This window comes from Lactuca virosa, chromosome 8 (assembly GCF_052849685.1).
Source record: "Lactuca virosa cultivar CGN04683 chromosome 8, Lactuca_virosa_CGN04683_v6, whole genome shotgun sequence".
NCBI classification, from domain to species: Eukaryota; Viridiplantae; Streptophyta; class Magnoliopsida; order Asterales; family Asteraceae; genus Lactuca; species Lactuca virosa.
The window spans coordinates 76649238-76672426 of record NC_136433.1 but is presented as its reverse complement, the minus strand read 5'-3'; the positions used below and the strand labels follow the sequence as shown (position 1 = coordinate 76672426).

At 34.7% G+C, this 23189-nt stretch overlaps 1 pseudogene; it reads left to right on the top strand.

Annotated features, from left to right (window-relative positions):
- The first annotated feature begins 19846 nt into the window (after positions 1-19846).
- Positions 19847-20630, top strand: LOC145133449 (pectinesterase inhibitor 7 pseudogene; annotated as a pseudogene).
- Positions 20631-23189: the final 2559 nt, after the last annotated feature.

The following is a 23189-nucleotide window of genomic DNA, read 5'->3' as shown; positions in this document are numbered from 1 at the left end:
TAACTCCTTAGACAATCTACAAGCCAACTCATGACAATCTTATTTCATACTTACTTCCAATGTATGATCGACTGTGGATAGTTTGAATAATAATAATAATTATATTTTTATTATTCTGGAAGTCAAAACGTGCAAACTGAAACACAAGAATAATACTAACCCTATATGGCCCCAAAACTTTTAAGTGTAAATAAAACACCTTTTATTTAATCACCATATTGATTACACATTATTCATTGTATATTGTTTCGATTTATCAACTAATACTTGAATTAAAACAATAGTTATCCCATGCTCCAAGCATGCACACTATATTTACCTATGGTCCTTACTTTGTGAAATAAATCAATTTGATTTCCAATTAAACTCATTTCACAATTCCAAATCTTTAAGTGTAAGAATACCAAATTCTTGCTACTATTAGAATGTATTAGTTCTAAACTATTATGCAAAGATCCTTTTGTAATGACTATGTACACAAGTCACAGAGACTTTGTCAATTAAAAAACTTTCCATTGGAGATTGTTACAAGACAATTCCATAGATCCGAAGTCTCATATTCAAAGCATATTCCTTTGAACATCCTTCTTGCATAAAAGTTTCTAACTTTCTCATAGATTCTTGATATCTAACTCCTATTATGGAAACTTTTCCATAATTGCCATATGACTATCCATTCTTAACAGAATCCTATCTATTCAGAATTATATCAACATGGTCCATTCATTACCATACTTCCAACTATCCATAAGCAACCAATCCTTAGCGAACCTTAGATTGTCCTTGACAGTGGTTTAACCACTTTAGTCATATCCAGTTCTAGTCCTTTTCCCCTCTTAATTCCCTAGGCATTTGGAAAATTAGAACACATTAATAGTATAGCATATGCAATCGATCCTATACCCGAAGCATATGGGATACGATTCATAATGTCTTACATAAAGACATGACACTTGACCAGTCTTTTGCTATAATATTTCCATATATAGAATTTCCAATGTTGAAGCATTTCAACATGGTATTCATATAAATCCTTGACTAAATTTGATTAAAATCTCAATCTAAACTTTTAGAATTGAAATGAAGTATAAGTTCCTCTCCCTTAATTATAGCAAAACAACTTTTCAACCCTGCAACTTTGCGAATTGAAAACTTTGTTTTCTATAATTAACATTGCTAACTTGCAACACTTACCATAATAATTATGCTCCCACTAGCATAACAATTATTTTGTTACCTGCATAACATTTATGCTCCCACTAGCTGTGACATAAATCCAGAAACCAGCTGGACTTCTAGAAATCAATACTTTATTGACTTTCTTACAAAAGTTCAGATTTTTGACACGAGATGCTTCGATAAGCCTTTATCTAAGCTTCTCAAACGCATACACCTTTCCTTAGATAGCTCACATGTGTGTCTAAATAATTTTAGAACTTACATCAATAAGTCTCAAATGTTTAGACCTTTTGCCATTTCTCACAATTCGAAATGTGAAGATGGATGTCGTAGTCATAATCGAATTTGAGAATGCAAATATCACAATTGCTAACTCTTTAAAATCTACTTAGTGAAAGCATTTCCTCATAATCATTTTCATGAATTAGAGAGAAACCTTATGACACTTAGGTTTTTGTATGGTGTATGTGTTCCTATCCATGTGAATTTGTCATAACCATAATCTTAGGACATGGTTAGTGACAAATCCAAACTCATATGGACTGAACTTGCTCAATCTTAATTTCTTGCCACCTCACAGCACAAGGTCCTTCCACTGCTTCCAGGTTGTTATGCAAACAATTGAGAACTCATAGAACTCGCATGCATAGTCAACTTTAACTGGAATGGCCACAGAAACAAGAATATGTCAACACGATAGGTTACAAACCTCAAGTCGTGTGCCAGTGATTAATAATGGGTTTACTCTTGATTAGTTCTCGAAACTTTTCAATATCTTCAAGAACCCCACTAACCTCTTGACATATAAGTTTCTCTCTGTCAAGAAACATTACTTGACAAACAAATATTCAAGAGTTAGTGCGATTTCTTTTCAAGACAAATTTTTTTGACAATTGGTCTTAGTTGATATTTGTTTTATCCAAAACATTACAACTTACCAGTTTCAAACATTTTACATTTGCTGATATGTCACTCAATATACAATCTTGGAGTACGACTCTAATATTTGATTTTGGAAAGAAGTATGATTCATCTTAATTGCTTTAACCATTTCAACAATTCCTGATTCCTCTTCTTAGCCAAACAAATGCACTAAGGCGTCCATAGATGATCAAATTGTGATATGGTTTTCATAATCATTAAGATGATCATAAAACACGATACTCAAGTACTCTCCCATCTTTCAGATTGAAGAAACGTTTTATATTTCTGCCTAATTTCATTCTTCTCATTCGTCCTGCTGTACATTGAAACTTTTCAATGACTCAGAATTATACTTAATCTTGTAAGCATAACCATATTTACTAACTTTAGTAAACCATAACGGATAGTCTTATCGTTCTTTGTGGTGGACCTGACCAGCGCACAACCAAGTGTACCCGATCCCCTAATCCTTCACTTAACTCACATATACATGTGAACAAGAAATTAGTCTTAATTTCCCAAAGATGAAGGTTCTCATTCATCATACAATACAAGTTGCATGATCCCAAGTTTCTATCCAACTGAAACTTGGGTGATGAGAATCTTTCCTTGTTTGGTAAATTTAGACACTACCACAAACGAAAGAATCAAATCCATACTGCTAAAATAGAAACATACAAACATCAATTTGCACAAATACCATTGCAAGGAAATATAAATAAGATAAAAAAATTCAAAAATTATTTATTTATAAAAGGTGCGGAAAGACTTTTCTTTACAATGCCATTACAAATGAAAACTATGTTACTACATATTTATAAGCAATGTATCATAACTCCTAAGCAGCAGCTCAAAAATCCGATCATCGAATCAGGCGATCAAAATCCATCTTTTCATGATCAGATTCAGCTCACTCTTCTTTTAAGCTTCCTTTCTTTTCTTTGATCCTACAAAACATCAAAATGCGACCCTGTCACATCATGTATTAAGAATCTCCAAATAGAAACTTAATAGAGTTAGATAGTGGATTTACCTGAAGCAGAGTCAAACTTTTTGACTTTACCATCCTTATGGTCCTTCAAGTAGATACGGCAGCTTCGCAACCAATGTCCATTCTCTTGGCAATACAAACAAATGGACTCTTTGGGAATGGTACACAGATAATATCAAACTTAGCCTTTCCCTTTCTCTCAGAAAGAGAAATCTTTTTTGGACTTCCAATGTTTCCATTGTCAATGTCCATGATAGGTTGGGAAGTAGATCTTCCAATCAAATTTGCTTGACCATTGCACCAAATCATCGTTGACTCAGCAGCAATAAGCAAATAGGTAAGATCAATAAGGGTCATATCGCGGTCTGTCATATAGTAGTCTTTAAGAAACTGACTATACGACTCGTGAAGTGACTGAAGAACCAAGTCAATAGCCAACTTCCTCGGAAAAACGACACCCAACATTCCCAGCTTGTTAATGTGTAACTTTATATCCAAGACATATGCACACACATACCTTCCATCTTGGTGTTTACTAGCCAATAGGGCTTAAGTGACCTTGAACTTTTCAAGTCTTCGAACTTGTGGGTCAGGGAGAATAATTGGAGGAGGTGGAGGAAGTGAAGTATGATATTGAGGAATATCATCTTCATGTGGAAAGCCTTTTCCAACAGATCCGGGAAGACCATAGTTGTCTGAACTAGACATCGACAAGGGAGAAATTCAAGTTAGTTGATTTAAGGCCTTAATATAACACCTAAAACGAAATATTAAGGCTAGGACCCAACACAATATTTTACAATTGCGAACAGGGATGCCGTAATCTAATTGTAAAATATTTGAAGGTAGGTAAATGACGATTTACCAATTTCCACCATGAAAAACAAAATAAAATATTAAGTTTTAATTGGTTTGAAATTCTAGATCTTTGAGATTCATTGAAATTTTCAAAGGCATGTTTAAATCTCGATTGTGCCCTTCAAGTTTGTGACTAGGATGCCGAGGATCACAAACAAGGTGTGAATAACCATGCAAACTAGCTTGGTACACCCAATGTTACAGATCACCTAATTAATGTGCCGGTTAACCACACACGCTCCATTGATCTATGATTAACACCAAGTTACCCTTTGCCACACATTGTCAGTCCCAGATTAGTATGTCGGTTAACCACACACGCTCCACTAACGACTTAACAAGGTGCAAAGTGTAATTTCATGGATTAGCACCATTTTCACATTTTCCTAAAGTAACTAAGATTGGGAATTTAATAAAAGTTTAGTTACTTTATTTTTTTTATCATTACACTTTTAATGAGGGAGAATTAATGTCCTATCCTACCTGTTCGGCTAACGACCCTCCACCAGTCAAGGAAGCGGTGGGTGAGAGTGGACACCCATTAAACTGTCATTTTATAGGCAGTAACCTTATATCCCCCTTATAGACCGGCTTCGTGAATGAGGCCTACTAACTGTAAGACTGACTTGTCTTATACACACACACACACACACACACACACACATATATATATATATATATATATATATATATATATATATATTTATTATACTTATAATGTTATAAATTATAAGGGTTGAATTTTTATTTTTAAAACTGTAGGGTTTGGAATTAAAGTTCCATTAGTGAGACTTTACAAATTCCAAAACTTGAGGGCAAGTTTTGAAACTTGTCAAAACTATTCATTTCTATAACTTATGAGTTTAATGTGTGTTTAATGAAAATACTCTTGATAATCCATAGCTTGAGGACAAGTTATGGAGTTCATTAAAAACAATTAAGAAAATACTTTTCATGTTCCATAACTTGAGGACAACTTATGGAACTCATTAAGGAATATTTAGATCAATTTAACAAGGAAGATTATCATACAATATTCTATTGATCTAATCTAACTCATATAGCAAGACAATTTATATCAAATAATACAAATAATTAACCTATTATCTTAATATTTGACAATTGTCCTTTCATTTTCAAAACATATGAGTTTAATGCCATTTTAATGTATGAGACTTTTCATTTTTCATAACTTGAGGACAAGTTATGGAGGTCACTAATATTCATTTAGATCAATTTTCTAACAACTAAAATTATCACATAATTCATGATCTAACTAAACTCATAATCAAAATAATTTCAAGTCAACAATTTGAAAGCAATTTTGTTTATCATATAAAAACAACAATTATTTTAAAACTTTGACAATTATCTTGTGGTTGGATGAGTACAAGCACTACCATATCATAAAAAAATATTTCCAATGATCCAAAACAGTTTGTGGTAGTGTTCCCAATCCAAACCAGGCCAAGAAACTCGAAATTCTGCACACAGGGGCACCAACTCGGCAAGTACATGAACTGGACTTGTCAAGTTGGTCCATTATTGGGTGGACTCATCGAGTCAGCCAGTGGACTCGGCGAGTTCACCAGTTAGAAGGTAGAAAATTGACTTTTTTCAGCTTTGAAAAATTAGCAAGCATCAAATATAATAGAAAACAATCCTAGGCTTTGATACCACTGTTGGGTTTTGAGCACTATAACACTCCTATGGTGCACATGCAACCCTAAATGCTTTGGATCTCTGTTTTCTCTAATTATACATGCATTTTGTTTTTCCAAAGCATTCACCCTAGCTAGCATACAATTGAAGCTATATAATAAAACGTAGTTTGGATGCTTACCTCTTGAGTAAGTTAGAGTTTTTGACCTTTGAAAGCTTGAGCACCTCAAGTGTGATGCCTCTAATGGTTCACAAACACCAATATGCAAAAGGAGGCTTTAAGAGAATAAGTTATTTGTCTCAAAGAGATGTGGCAACCGATTTTGGTCCATGGGGGGTTCTATTTATAGTGTTGCACATGCTAGGGTTACACTTTGTAAACCCTAATGCTCCGTGACTTTCCACATTCTTATGCTCCATGGGTTTTAAACTCCATGGACTATCCATGGATTAACTTATTGGTTTAGCCCATCTAAAAAATCATGGATCATTGGCCCACACTACAAGAATCATTGATTTACATAATGAATCCCCATATATTTAATTAGTCTCTTTTTACCACAAAATTAATTCCAAATCAATTCTTGATCAATACTAATTAAATAATTTCATATTAATATATTATACTTGTAATATATTAATAAACCATAAATAACCTTATTCTCAAAATCCATCCTATCAAATTGCACTGGTGAAGGCAACCCAAAAGGATCATGCTACTATCGGTTCAAGTACATACTAGTTATAGTTATGGGCTTAGACACCAAATTTAACAAAATATCCATGAGTTTGTATGCAATTCTAGTTGTAAGTGATGGGTTTTACATGTAATAATGCGGAAAAATCCTTACACCCTTAAGGGTACATGCAACCTAATAGATCAATGTCATAACACTATTGAAGCAACATACTACTGAACAACAAAATTTATAAACCCTAGATGAAATCAAAATTTACATTAAAAGAGGGTTACTTATCTTTTGTAGATCCCAATCAAGCTAATCAAAGTCTTCTTGTAGTATCCTTGGAAACCCTAGCTCCAATAGTGTGTGGGTCTCTAATGGTTCATACCCAAAACGCAAGAAACCCTAGGATTGAAGGAGAGAGATGGGAGAGAGGAGGAGAAATGTGTTCTCCACCTTTAGGTATGCGAGAGCCAAGAAAATTAGGTACCCAAGGGTCCTATTTGTTGTCTAAGGTAACTTAGGGACAAAGCGAGATCTAAAGGATTAAATAATAGATTTAATCCCAATCTAAATCCTTTCCTTATTTACCATAAGGAGGCTTCTGGAAACCCTAAGAATGGTTCAAAAACCATCCAAGCCTTGGTAGGTTCTAGTATCCTCTCTTTTGTTCAACTATTGAACAATTACAATTCAGCCCTTGCACCTTTAATTAACTCCAATTGATTCCAAATTAATTCCAGATTAATTCTGATTAATAATTAATCAATTATTACCCATTTCTAATTAACTTAATACTCATATAATAAATTAACAAATCATTAATTAACAATTTCCAATTATTATATTAATCACATAATATATTAACAAACATTTTATCTCTCCCTCATTTGATCAGTCCAAGCCATTTCCTGGTTATGAGGGCAAGCCAAAAAGGAATTTACTTTTGATTCATCAAAATCATACCAGTTTCGTTAGGAGGTTAGACATTTAATCCAACAGTCTCCCACTTGGAAAAGCCGCTAACTACAATTGCTGATACAACTCTAAATAACCAGTAAAGAGTGTTTTCCAAAGACACTACCAAAATCTGATTAGACGTTGATCCTAAGATAAGTGATCAACTATTTCTTCATTCTATAAGATATCGTCTGGACACAAGACATGGATTAGAATCAATATTATTGTCCAAGATTATGTTCCTCGATTTCCCGATTTATGACGACTAAATTCAAACTACTAATTGAACATATCAAGTTAGTCTGGGCTTGGTCAAGCACTTCAGATGTCGGCAAAAAATCATCTAGGGTTCCAAAGATATCGCTTTTCCTATTAAGGAAAAAGGAATAAATAAACTTAAAATATATAATCATCAATTCCACTCACCAAATCATGCATGGAATTACGCTTTATAACATCCAGTTACGAAATGCACTGGAGTAAACCAATGCATAATAGATTTGAAAAATATGAATTATATATCTCTGTTTGAAGAATAGAAGATATTCTCGTCTTATAATTACTTGTGATTAAATCCATGAAGTAATCTCCAATCGTGGGTTTAACCAATACTTAAAATCCCTATTTTCAAAGTACTCATGAATATTGCAGCAATCCCTATGCAATGTCCAATCCATATGGACAATCTACAAGCAATTAATGACAGTCTTCAGTCAATACTTACTCCCAAAAGTGTTCACTGACTGTGGCATTTAAAACAATTAATATTCAGGAAGTAACAAGAAAAATGAAACACAATAATAAACTCATTGTTCCATGGCTTCACACTATATGAATATCAATAATTCCATATTATCTAATCACCATAACAATTACAGATTAATCTATTGGATACATGTTTTGAGGTAATTGACTTAATGACTAAACTTGTTTGTTGGAGTGCAAACCCAATCCCACATCGGTAAAAAGATAAATTAGATGCTAGCATAAAAGGCAATGGGTAATCTCTTCTATCACCAATTGGTTTTAGAAAATGGAACCTCGTTATTATTCTATATTGAGCATGGTTAGGCTAGTAGTGATCCTAACAAGTGGTATCAGAGCTATGGCATAGCCCAAATGATATGGTCGGTGCAGGTGGCATAATCCCCAGTAATTCCCAGTCCAACGAAGTTAATCCTGAAGCCTTGTATCAAATGTCTTCCTGATGGACTCAGGTCAGGTGAGCTTGTCCTGAGCGTATCAACGGTATGAAAAAAGGATTGGATATGATAAACAATCATTGAGGGGAGGCCAAGGGCGGAACTTGGGTTTGAGGGGAGGATTGTTGGAGTGCAAACCCAATCCCACATTGGTAAAAAGATAAACTAGATGTTAGCATATAAGGCAATGGCTAATCCATTCTATCACCAATTGGTTTTAGAAAATGGAACCTCGTTTTTCTTCTATGTTGAGCATGGTTGGACTAGTAACGATTCTAACATTGTTAACATTTCTTATGCCAATGCTCTTAGTGCGCATATCATGTTTTCCTTTGGTAATCACTACTGTGAATGAATTATCATAAAGATATTCACTTCACAACAAGAATTCCATCATCAACTTTATCTTAGATGTAGTGGAATCTCCTTCTTCTATGCATTGACCTTCTGTGATCTCAAGAATCCTTAGTCAACATGACTGCACTTTCGATAAAAGGTCAACTATGAAGTTTTCTAGTGCAGGTATGCTCTTTGGATACTTCACTTGTACTAATGTGGTCTTACCCACATTGTCGAATCTACCACCATCTCCTACATGAAATCTTCCATGTTACATCTCAAAACGAATATCCATTTAGACTAAGAATCAAATTCATCTCTAAAATTCATGTCACCCTAACTCTTCTCAATCATGTTCTTTACTGTCTGCAACCATTCCTTGGTATCTTTCACTACTTTAGAATATTCTTGACAGTTGTCTAGCGATGCTCAAACCATCTGAGACATCTAAGCACAAGTCATAACATTCATGACCAATCCTATATCCACTGCATATGGGACTCGACTAATCCTATCATTTTTGTGATTAGTATAAAGGACATTTGAGATTCACTCAACTCCTTGCGATGAATCATATGAACAATCCATTTGGAATTTTCATTATTGAAACCTTTCAACATGTTCTGCTTTGACTGAATCCTATTAATCATTTCAATATATACTTTTAGAATACCAAGTATTAATGTCATTTCTTCTTGTCCATCATAGCAAAAAAATTCCCAACCTTTTGCACCTTGAAACTTAAGGACAATGTTTCCTATGAGCAGTATTGTCATCAATATGCAATACTAGGAAGATAACGATACTCCCACTAGCTTTGACATGTGCTTTGACTTTCTCATGGAAGAACAAATTCATGCTATGTGATGCTTGTCTAAATCAATGAATAGATGTTACACCTTATTTTGACACTTTGTATGTTTAAATCCTTTCAACATATGTCATATATCCTTTTAAGGTTTCCTATTGAGGAAAGTCGTTTGAACATCCACTTTACCATATCTTATATAAAAGAATGGAAACAGTGGTGACAAATAACCAAATAGACCTTTCTCAACTACTCGTGATAATGTTTACTCATAATCAATTTCTTGAGTTCTAAGAGAAAACCATTTCTACCATACTAGCTTTGAATGTGTGTACATTCATATCCATGTTGTTCTTTACATTGAAGATCTAATCGCAACCTATTGTCATAAGAGTAGGTTTAGGATCAACCAATTTCAAAATTATTTACCCTTCATGGATAGAATTTCGCTATCCTAAGACTCTTTTAGTGGCAACCATAGGGCTCACCATTGCTTCCTAGTTTAGTTATCCTTCATCGATAGGGCTCACTGACTTCTTGATATCTATGTGTTCTTTCTCTCAAGGAACATTCCTGTTGAGCTAATAAGCACATATATCAAAAGTCTTCAGTGAATTCCAGAAAATGTAACACTTCATAAATCTCGATTCAAGTTGGTCATTGGTTTCTCATCTTACGAAAGACCTCACAACACTAGATCTAAATGTGATGGAACTTTCCAACTCCACATTTCATGAGGTTTCATCAAAACCTACTTAGTTGGATACAAGGATTAAGAATGCTCTACTGATTCAAGTGTATATTCCCAAAAATTCGTGAACGGTAGAGAAGAACGATTTATCATAGATCGAACCATACAGCGTTTAATTCTCCTTTTAGTAACATCATTACATTATGATGTCCTTGGAGAAGCCAATTATGGAAACCTTTCCACAATCTCTATGATGATCGTAGATCATGATACTAAGGCATTCTCTTTTCCTTTCAGATTAGAGAACCTTTATATTCTTGCCCAATTGATTCCCTACGTTGTCCTAATACTCTTTGAAACTTTTCAAAGTCTCAGAATTATGATTAATCATATCAACATAACCACATCTACTGAACCTATCAATAAATATGACATAGTAGTATATGTCGTCCCTTGTGGTGGATCTGATGGGTCCACACATATTAGTTTGCGAAGGATCCAACAATCCTTTATCACCATTACATGTCTATGTGAATAGTAACCATGATGTCTTGCCAACATACAAGACTCATATACATCATCCAACTCAAGGTCGAATGATACCAAGTCCGGTCCAATTTTAGCTTGGTGATGCGATTCTCACTTATGTGGCCAAGGAGGTCATGCCACAAGCGCGATCACATCTAAACTATTTAGAGGAATCAATAATCAATTCATCACTACTATTATTAGAAACACAAATTACAATATCATGAATGACAATTGCAAGAAGATGTTTTAGACATAAAACTATCATCTTTATAAACTAGAGTTGTCACTTTTCCATTATGAAATGAAAATTGAAATTCATGTTTATACAACGCATAAGATGAAATTTTGATTTCTAGACATATCTGAAGAGTAATAGCCAGCGACTAGATTTATCCTAAATCCATTACTATGCACAAGCTCAAAACCCTCAAACATTGAGACATGTGGCATTCATCCATTCCAATGATACAGTTTAGCTCTTTATGCTTACTTTCGTTCTTCCTATAGATCCTACTATGCCATCCAAATGCGATTACCACATGATGCATCAAGGAAACATGAATTGAAAGTAATTGGAGTTTGATTATTCAAGTAATTGATGTAGAGTCAAGCATTTGAATTTACCATCACAAAATACTTAGGGCAACTTCTCTTTGCGTTAATTTCAATTTGCCTCTTTTGAATCATGGTTGTGTGGATTAGAGGGCATACCAATTCCATTCCTTCATAATGGGAAGTTCCAACTTAAACCATTCATTTTCATTTAGGATCTGAACGTTTCCTATTCATTCCACCAACATCCAAAAATGACAACTAGAATTGGATAAGAATTCTAATTTCTTTCCAGTTCTCTCAATTTAGAGAAGGTTTAAGAATCTCATCAATGTTTTCCTCCAAACTATTCATATGATAAATTAAGTCGATGTTATCATAAGAACTAATGAAAGATCCAAGCACAAGATGCATAGCAAGACTCTTGTCAAGGGCAACATTGGGATCTTGAGTTTGTCATACAAACTCTCTTCTTCAATTCGAATGCAATTAGGAAATTTTAATGATTTTCTTTAAATTACTCTTATCTTGCCATTTGATGAAACATTTCACTTAAATGTAAATTTATTTCATATGTTCACATGTTCACAAAATTCTTTTGGAACATCATGGACATAGACACTGTTGGATTAGGTGTCTAAGCCCATAACTATAATGTGTATGTACTTGACCTGAGAGTAGCATGGTCCATTTCGGGTTGCATATCACCAGGACAATTTGTTAGGATGGACTTTTGAGAATAGGTTATTTATGATTTATTAATATATTATAAGTTCTAATATATTAATATGAAATCATATGATTTAATTAGTATTGATGAAGAATTAATTTGGAATTAATTTTGTGATCAAAAGAGACTAATTAAATTAATGGGGACTAATTATGGTAATTAGTGAAACATATGGATTGGGCTATTGATCCATGTTGGACTAAGTTTATGTAAGGATCCATAAAGAGTTAGCGCACATGAACCATGGATCATAACCTATGTGTATGGATTAGGGTTTACCCATGACCTTTGGAATCCTACACTATATATATGTTTCTTATACCCTAAAATCGGTTAGACATGTTCTTGGAGTTCATAGGAGCCGATTTTGAAGCTAGCAACCCTTCTCTCAAGTTCTCCTTTGTCCTAGGTGTGTTGTGAACCGTTTGAGGCATCACACTTGGGGTGCTAAGTTCTTAAAGGCCAAATACAACAAGTTCTACAAGCTACATAAAGAGGTAAACTCCTAACTAGTATTTTATGTTGTTTATGTCAATTGTTTGCTAGTTGTAGGTTTAATGCTTTGGAAATAATATTGCAAGTATAATTAGAGAAAACATAGATCCAAAGCATTTAGGGTTGTATGTGCACCATAGGATGTTGTAGTATAGTAAAACCCAACAGTGGTATCAGAGCCTGCGATTGTTTTCTGTTATACTTGATGCTTATTGGTTTTCAAAGTTGAAAAAACCGATTTTCTAGCTTCTGACTGGTGAACTCACCGAGTCCACTGGCTGACTCGCCGAGTCCACTCAGAAACAGACCAACTCGACGAGTCTAGTTCATGTACTCGCCGAGTTGGTGCTTCTGGTTGCAGAATTTCGAGTTTTTTTGGTCAGAATTGGTTAAGGATCATTACCACAAAATGTTTTGGTTCATAAAATTTGATTTTGTTGGTATGGTAATGATTATCCTCATCCAATTAAAAGATAATTGTCACAATTTCAAGATTTGTATTAGTTTATATGTTAGGCTAATTTCTTGAATATTGTTGATGTGAATTATCTTCACCTATAAGTTTAATTAGATCATGAAAGTTATATGATATTTTGATTGGTAAATTTGATCTTAAATGTTTTTAAAGTCTTCCATAACTTGTCCTCAAGTTATGGAACATGAAAAGTTTTTTTCATAAAAACCACGTTAAACTCATAAGTTATGGAAATCAAAGGTTTTTCAAGAGTTACAAAACTTGCCCTCATGTTTTGGTATTTGAAAAGTCTCAAATTAAGAAACTCTTGTGATTTAAAAGGTGTAACTCTTGGGTTCATAAATTAAAAAATTAATTAGATAATTTTTAATTTTGAATTATTATATTTAGAACTTTGAAGTATTTGAGTAGTTCAAATTGCACCTTATGGACTTTATTAATTTAATTAAAGTGTTTAATTAAAATAGAATTAAGAATTCCATAATGACATGGTTTAAGTTTAATTAAATTAAGAGTATAATTTATAGATTAAACCATCAAGTATTTTAAATGTGTAAAATACACCCTTATACTATTATAATATTAAAAGTTTAATAATTATATATGTATAAGTTAAAGAGTCATTTTTACCGTTAGTAGGCCTCATTCACGAAGTCGTTCTATAAGGAGGTATAAGGTTACTGCCTATAAAATGGCAGTTTAATGGGTGTCCACTCTCACCCACCGCTTCCTTGACTGGTGGAGGGTCTTTAGCCGAACGGGTAGGATAGGACATTAATTCTCATTAAAAGTATAATGAAATACTAAGTAACTAAATACTTATAAATTCACAATCTTAGTTACTTAGGAAAAAAATGTGAATTTGGTGCTAACCCATGAAATTGCACTTTGCACCTTGTTAAGTCGTCAGTGGAGTGTGTGTCGTTAACCGACACACTAATATGGGACTGACAGTGCGTGGCAAAGGATAGCTTGATGTTAATCATATATCAATGGAGCATGTGTGGTTAAAAGACACATTGATTAGGTGATTTGTAACATTAAGAGTACCAAGCACATTTGCATGGTTATTCACACCTTGTTTGTGATCTCGCGTTTGTGGAAAATATTTCTCTAAGAACAGCTTCATGAGTTTTGTCTGAGTATTAATCGAACCGGATGGGAGTTCATGTAGTCATTCTCTTGCTGAATCTTGAACTGAAAAGGGGAATGCCCTTAACTTTATCTGATCTTCAGTGACAGCATGTGACTTCATTCCTGAACAAACCACATTAAATTCCTTTATGGATTTATTTGGGTCTTCGTTTTCCAGACCGCGGAATGTGGGAATAAGATGAATCAACCCAAATTTGAGTTCGAAGTTCTGGGCTTCCGGAAAAGTAATACAAAGAGGCTGTTAATTAACTTCTTGAGTGGCCCACTATCTAAGAGTCTTTTCTGCTTCGTCTCCACTCATGGCTGATTCTCCAGATTCGTATTCTGAAGAATATGTGGGTTCATATTTGACTGAGGGTGGTGGGGAGTATGTTTTATAGGGACTTTTTAAAGGATAAGATGGGGTACTTTTCGGAAAAGACTGAAAATTCAGAGCTGGTTCGTTTCACAAGGGACTGCCTTTTGGTGTGGTGATTTCTGGTGGTAGGGAGGATGATGATGAACCAAAGAAACCAGTTGATTGTTTCATTTTTTGCTGCTTCTTTCTTCAGTTTCCTTGCAGTTCTTTCAATTTCGGGATAAAAAACTAAAGGTGTACCTGAACGAATTTTTTTGGGCATAAAACTATTAAAAAGCACCGTGTCCCCGGCAACGACGCCAATTTGTTAGACCGGTTTTCGCACCCGATTTAAACAAATAAAAATAATCACTGATGGTTGCACTAAAAATATAGCACATGGGAGCATTGTCGAATCCTCAGGGACATAACCTAATGTTCAATGTCTTTTTGCATCATACATATTCTAGTCAATAAACAGAAAATATAAAAGGGGGATCTTGAATTAACTAAAAAAAAAACTAAAATTTGCAGTGATATTAAATTAAACGAAAATCAATAGTAAAAACGATTTCAATTCTGCTGCGACTTTCCTAAACATGCAACTAGTTTAGTTCTGGTTATTCTAAATGCGTTCTATCAAAGCTGGTACTGAGAAAAACTAACAAACTCTAGTATAATCTTTTTTACCTAAATTAATTAACCAAAACAAGCTCTTTGAATTAACTCTAACTTTTTACTGTTTAATTAAACAAGCTCTTAATTAAATCAGAAAAGCAACTTTATGATCTGTGCAAAATACCCAGTAATACCTAATACTTCTCTCAAGCTCGGAAGCGTAAATATATGATTTTTACAGTTTATATCATAGTTAAATCCCAACCCGGAACCAATCTGATACTTGTTACTTATTACCAGTTGACAAGAACAATAACAGATTCTATTTACTTATTAACTGGAATGATAAAACCTTAGCTAGGTGATCAGACTAACAAGAATTAAAAATCAAACGTTCATTAAGCTCAAAACTGAATTTTTTTGATAGAAACACAAAACGAAAATCAGATCTGAAAACTAATCACATGAAAAATTTTAGTCTATGTAGAACTGAAAACTAAGGTTCAGGAAGACATGGCTAAAAACGAATCTAAACTAGATAAAAGAAACATTAACTGATAAATCCAGATAAACTAAACGAATGAGATGATTTTCAGCCTTCAGATCTTCAGAAATCGTTGAAAGGTATCAGAAATCGTCTTCAGAAGGGTATTCTGCCGTCTGGAATGGTCTTCAGAAGGGTATGATGTCGTCTAGAATCATCTTACCTCCGAATATGATAATGAGGGTCGTATTTATATGCAAGACTGAAACTTTCGGAGAAAGAAACCGAAATATGCGATCGCAGGTTTTCCAAATTTTTCCAGATTTGCCCCAAAATGATGCAGGATGCTATTTTCAACGTTACTGGAACTCCGGGCAATTTATGCGATCGCATGTATGCTATATGCGATCGCAGGTTTTGATTTTTTACTTCAGATAACTTCCAGACGACTTATTCTCACCCTAAGAAACTTCCTGGCAAACATGTGATCGCAGGAAAAACATGTGATTGCATTCTTGGCTTATTTAATCACAGATTTGGCCTTTTTCACAAACATGAAAGTTGTCCGAAATTGTGTCTATTTTACAGTTGATTTTCAATTTCGTCCATTGGAGTTGTGATTCATGAGATATGGTCAAAATACTAACAGGGGGTCAGAGCTGCCATCAACATCCTTTAGCTTTAGATTGTAGCAATATATCTTTGTATGATCAATTCGATCGAATGTTTCTTGACCAAAAGATTTTCCAAGCATTCCTCAACTTCCTCCTTCAGTTCCAAGTCCATTTAGATTCAAAATATGCATCTAGTTTCTCCCAAAATACTGCTTCACTCGAACTATCTGAACTTAACACAAAAAATGCTAGCAGTACGGGAATTCTGATAAAAGACATGAGTTGAATATTATTTAAACAAATGACATGCAAATGTACAAAATATGATGTTGAATGATAATAAAAAGTACCCTAAAAGATGCATAAGATGGAATCTATCAGTGGTGCTTTCTCTACCATATGAAAGAGAGCAACCCTTATCTGTAAAAATCTTGAACAAGAAGGAGTTCTTAAGAACTAAAGACAAGAATTTAGTTCTTACCAACGTTCTTCATAGATTCATCTCCAAAACTAATAAGAATAATGCTCCAAAAGAAATCAAAATTAAGTTCGTTGAGCAACTCAAGTGGTATATTTAAGTTCGAAGTTGGATGCAGAAAGCCTATCTCTTTGCCATTGAAGATTCATGTAGGAAGATTGAGGATTGATAAGGCCACTTTGGGGGGAGGGGGGATTGTTAGTGCATGAAAAGTGACCCTTAGTCAATCCGAGCTTATGTCTATTTCCTAGATTGTGTATGTTCTGAGATGAGAAGGGTTCCGAAAAGAATATAGTTTAGAGATCATGTCATTTCCGAGATTAGTTCAAAGTGATAGGTCATAAGTGAAAGTACTTCTTTGTTATTTACTGTTTTTTACTTAGTGTCGTACAACCGACAAAATCAATAGCAACGGTTGTGTTAGGCTGTTGATCTTCAGTCCATGCGTACTTTATTTGTATTTTTCTTTTGTAACTTCTTGGCTATAAAAGGAGTGTCAACCTTGTAAACTGTAATAACTTCACTTTAATCAAATCAAGAGTTATCCAATCAATCATTTTTCTATAACATTCTTCTCGTTCTAAATATTGTTCAATGTTCATACATTACTTTAATTTATTTGAGCACTTTGTTGAGTTATATTCTTCAAGACTTGACTGATTCATCCAAACTTTACTGGACTTATGATTGCCAACAACCATTGACGTTATCTAACTCAAGGTTTGAGTTTTCAAACCTTGTCTGTACAAATCCGTGCTCCCACGACACTGTGTCGATCTAGAGGTGTAGGCCACTACAAGTGTGGCAAGGTCAATCATATTAGCAGGGATTGTCCTCAGGGATCAAGTATGATTTGTTTTCACTGCAATCAGGTGGGCCACAAGAAGGTCGACTTCCCCGAGAATGACGAGTGGATCGGTAAGGGTACCTGCTCCAGTTACACTGAGGATTATTTATGGTCATGAGGGCAAGGTGGAGGCTCTAGTGGTGAGGAGCCGAGTGTTTCAGTTGCAGAACGAGGAGGCCCGAGCTCGGCTAGATATTGTCGCTGGTACATATCAAATTCAATTACTTTCTTCATTTATTATTCATGTTTATGATTATGTGATTATTGTATGTGAGACGTAATGTTTATGGTGTTTAAGTCTCCACCTAAGGTTCATGGTTTCTTTTATGACTATCTGGTTATTATCATTCGAGGAATTATCATATGCCATTTTGCATACCGAAAGCCATGTGTAGAGTGTATCTGGATAAGTCGGTTTTGGGGTTCGACGTGGGAGACATTGACAATGGTAAAGTGAGCCCTAAGTGTAGGAGAACTGGGTGTCCTGCTTGGAGGATCAGCAAACATATTGATTTTGATTATGTGAGTGCACTGGGTCTGAGGAAGTTGCAGTGTAAGTATCCCAGATTTTTGATTTTGGGATTTGCAGGGATCCTTCATGGTTGCGAGGTAATGAGTAATTGGTCAGACCGCGAGTGTATGGTTAGTTGTTGTCAGGTTCATGCTTTCAGGAATGTACGTGTGGTCCTCGCATCGGGAGCTGGTAGAAGGGGATCTTGTTGTAGCAAGTTTTTCCTTGCTGGAACATCGAAGATTAGGCAAAAAGGCACTTAAGCCGCTCAGGTGGAAGTTCAGATGAAGGGTTGGTTAACTCACTGAACCAATCGATATCGTATGTAGTGGAAGAGTTGTTAAACTATCAACCAACTTCAAGGAGTGGATGATGCATTTTCGCATAGGTTTTGTTCGGTAGTAAGTGGATCATTAGATTGGTTATCTATTAATTTTTTATCGTTGGTTTATTCATTCATTGTCATCGGTTAAGTTTGTTGTAGGACTTTGGAGATATATTAGTGGAAAGTGCTTTGGATGCGTCAATCTTCATCGAGTATAATGAAGTGTATATCCTGGTTTTGAGGTGTGTGTAACCTAGATTGTTTGGTCTTGGAATGTTAGTTAATGCAAGGTCACGTTGGTGTTGGTGTGGTCTGGAGTAGTGAGGTTGTGGAATAGCTTGGGAATTCGAATGGCTATGATGTTGGAGAGACATAGATCATGAATTAGAGGTAGCAACGACGACTACATCTAGAGGAAGCGGCGCTAGATCTGCATATGGTGTCGACAACAACGGTGACTAGATCTTGATGCAGCGACGCAAAGCAAGAATCGGTGCTCCGGTGAAGACGACACATTTTTATAGCGAGGCCAGCTAGGGTTCCGATAAAATCAGCACCAGAAGTAGTTAAGTTTCCGACGAGATCCGGAACTCCGAAGATGATAAGAGCGACATAAAGACGGAGAAGGGAAACTAACACTCACAACGTTAGAGGGAAAAGGCATCTCTGACGGAGGATTTTGTGGCAGAGATGTAGAAGCCATCGAAGGAGGAAGAAGAACCGGAGAAGGAAATGATCTCTAGTTTGGTGGTTGGTTGGGTATTAGCAGCAATGGAGGGAGAAGGCGTTTTCGGTGGCTCTTCATAAGATATGAATTTTCTTTAGCATGAGAAAGAGGAGAAGAATTTTGATAAGGGAAAATTTTGGACAAGGAAGACAATTCCAAAGAATTTTGCTGAGAGTTTAACCTTTGGTATCTAATACCATGTTAATATTATAACTTACTTATCTTTCAATCTTTCAAATAGTAATTACAATGAAATATATAAAAAAGCAATACATAAATCGAAAAGATATTAAACGTCAACCCAAACCATACACAGTTACATATATGGTATACCACATCAACAAACAAAATGGGAAAACATACTTTTTTTTTCTATTTGTTATTGTAGGTTAATGTTATCCTCTTCAATGAACAATATAGAAAACATATCTTTTTTTCATTTGTTATTGTAAGTTACAATGATTAGATTAATCAAAATTATTATTTAGTGGACCCAAATAGATCTTCATGAGCAAATGATCAAATCGCTATAATATCTCATCAACCATAGACTTAAACAAAGGCAACTAAAATTGCAAATCGATAGTGGAAGGGCAAAATAGTAATTCATCAAAGGCAATAGTCTACTTAAACCCCTAGTTTGAAGTATGAACCAAAAATCATTAGAGAATATGGAACTCCAACTGTCCACCATCTTTTTCCTCTTCCTCTCAACAACAGTTTTACTTGCTGCAACCACCACCGGCCAACAAACATCCGACGATATTGACACCGAGTTCATCCGTCAAAGCTGCGAGTCAACTCGGTACCCAGACACCTGCTTCACCTCTCTCTCCAACTACTCCAGCGCCGTTCAACATGACTCCGGCCGCCTCGCTAGGGTCGCTATTCATGTCGCTCTCTCCAACGCCACCCACATGGCCAATTACGTCTCCAACATATCCCGCGACGCAGCAGACAAAAACAACAACACCACCAGGGAATCCGCCGCAATCAGCGACTGTTCATCGCTGTTTGAAGACGCTGTAGACGAAATCAAGAAGTCGCGAACGGAAATGAAGCGTCTGGGTTTGACCGGAGAATCGGTGAAGTTCCAGCTCAGCAACGTGCAGACATGGATGAGCGCCGCCTTGACCAACGAAGACACATGTACCGACGGGTTTCAGAAGGTGGACGACGGCAACATGAAGGCGGACGTTTGTGATCGTGTGGCGGCGGTTATGATGGTGACGAGTAACGCTTTGGCGTTGGTTAACAGTTATGCCGATAAGATATCGGCGTAGTGACGAGCGGTTGTTAAAAGTGTTATAGGACTTGTGTGTGTAATTGAGCGAAACAAATTTTTTTTAATTCTCCATTAAATATTTGATTTGGTGATAATTAAATTGATTGATGATACTTGAAAAAATATATATTTACGTCGTTTCCTATATATGGTATGCATATTTATTTAATTTTATATCAAGTATGGTGAATTAGGGAAGAGTATTTTATATAATAATAAGCTTATAAGGTATTTTTTTTATTTTTTTATTCGCTAAATATTTGATTTGGTGATAAACTGATTGATATTATACAAATAATATATTTACATCGATTGTAATGGTATTTATATTTATTTAATTTTATTTAAGGTATGATGAAGTTAATAAATAGTTATACTTCAATAAATTTATAGAAGACTAAATTTTATAAAAATTATTATAGTTTATTTGTTTTCTGTTTAATCATCGGAAATTTTTTTGAGATTATGCTTTTGTAAGCGCTGTGATTTTTTCAATAAAGAATTGCAGAAAAATGATTGGAAAAACATATTTTTACTTAAAATTTATTATTTAAAAAAAAAACAAAATGAATGTGGTTAATCATACATATATTTATTCGAATAGGTAAAGTAAGCAAATCCCAAATTACTGAATTAGTGGTTTTTAAAAATAATTCAAAATTTTATCTTCTTTGTGTTATTGTCTTGTTATAGCTTCACATTGATTATAAAATATTTAAATGTTTTTTATAAGAAAAATGTTAAGAAAATTTAATGAATTATATAATGAGTTTATGATAAGGTAAGGTTATTTGATAGTTATTTGTTTTATTATGCATTTAATTGGTTTTGCTAATGATAAAATTAATCATAGTACCCTTCTATTCATTTTGGTCAAATTGCAAATTTGGTCCCTATGGTTTGTAAGAAATTATGATTTTTGTCAAACAAAAAAAATTGAAGTTGCACCAGTGGTCCAAAATGAGACTTTTATTGCCGATTTTGTCCAAAACTGTTTAAAAATATTTCAAATGACGGATTTGCCCTTTTAGTGTTTTCATTTTCTTTTATTTATAAAAATTAAAAACAAAAGCTAAATAAAATACCACATAACCCCACTCATTCTCTCTCTCTCTCTCTCCATCGTAGTATACCTCCATAGTTGCTCTGGTTCTTCACATTTTCTCACAATCTGTTCATCATAATCATATAGAAAATATTATAAGTAATAGGACTTGAAGATACAAATAAATATCTAACACATTACCTGAACAATAGAGCTTGTTGCCAGACTTTTTCTAACAATAAAGTCATCACCAACAATCTTTCACTGGTTATCATCTTCCACACTTGTTCCCCAAATATACACCATATGTGTTATATAAGTTATATACACACCTCAGGAATTAGGAATTCCTATGTTACTAGTACTACCCAACCGCTTCGTCTAGTTGGCAAACACATCTCATAATCGTTCTTCCTGAAGATTAATAACAGTGGAATCACACCGCTATTTGTCGCCTTGGTGAAAACCGCAAAATCTGTATCATATTCAATTATTTTTATTTTTTCGGGAATACCCCTATTTCCTTGTTAGGTGCATTTCATGCACCCATTTTGTAGCTTTATTTCATAAAAGTGCATTGCATATAGGCTTAAACTCATGCATTTTGCATGTTTTTCGGGATTTTTCATGAGGCTATTTCATTCACACACTTTGTGATATTTTAGAGACTTCTTGAGGTAGGATCTTGCTTGAGGAGGTAAATAAGAGTCGTGGACAAAATTTTGGGACTTGCGGAGCACTAGGGATGAAGATATTGAAGATTTGAAGATTTTTGCCATCCAGGGATTTACACGACCGTGTAAACGTAAGGCATGAGTTTACGCAGGCCGCGGATTTGAATCTACAAAGGCAGTTTTAGTGTTCTACTTTTTGCGTTTACGCGGACCGCGTAAACGACGGTGTTAATTTACGCGGGCCGTGTAAACGTAAACGTGGGTTTTAAAGCAGTTTTTCACCTCTCTTAAATGGGGAACCAATTTTTTACTTTGGGGGGTCGATTTTTGGAGCAGAGAAGACGATTTTCTTGAGGATTTTGGAGTTGATTAACACTTGGGAACATTTGATTTCATTTTGTAAGAACTTTAATTTCATTTTCTAGATTTGTGATCTTGTTCGTCATGGATGGCTAGAACCCTAGTTTCTCCAACATTATGTTTTAACTTCTTAGTTGTGATTTCAATCATATGACTTGATGTTTGCTTTTAATTTTTATCTAGTGAATTTGATTTTGCTTTAATCAAATGTTTGATTCTAATTGTGATTCTTATTGGCCATTTGAATTAGGGTTAGGTCATTCAAGTTATCCAATTGCAAAATCCGTAATTGTTTTGTGAATTGGACTTAGTAACAAGCACTAAATTAATTTCCACTGAATGAATTTGGTGTAAGTCTTATTCACATACTCTTACACTCCGAGCTTGTGAGGGGTATTGGGTGTTATTGGGAACATTCACATAACGTTTAATGCAATCTTTTAATCTAATTCTATGATTATATGTTTTGTGTATTTTGGGAAATTCACTAAGCGTGTGCTTACAGTTTTGTTGGGTGTTTCAGGTAATCCTGGTTCTAAGGGAAAGGGCTCGGCTTGATGGCGCAGCGTGCACTCTCTAATATTTCCGCACAAGTTGTTTTGGATACTCTGGTCTTTGAATTATGTGTTTATGTAATGGAATTTCGGAA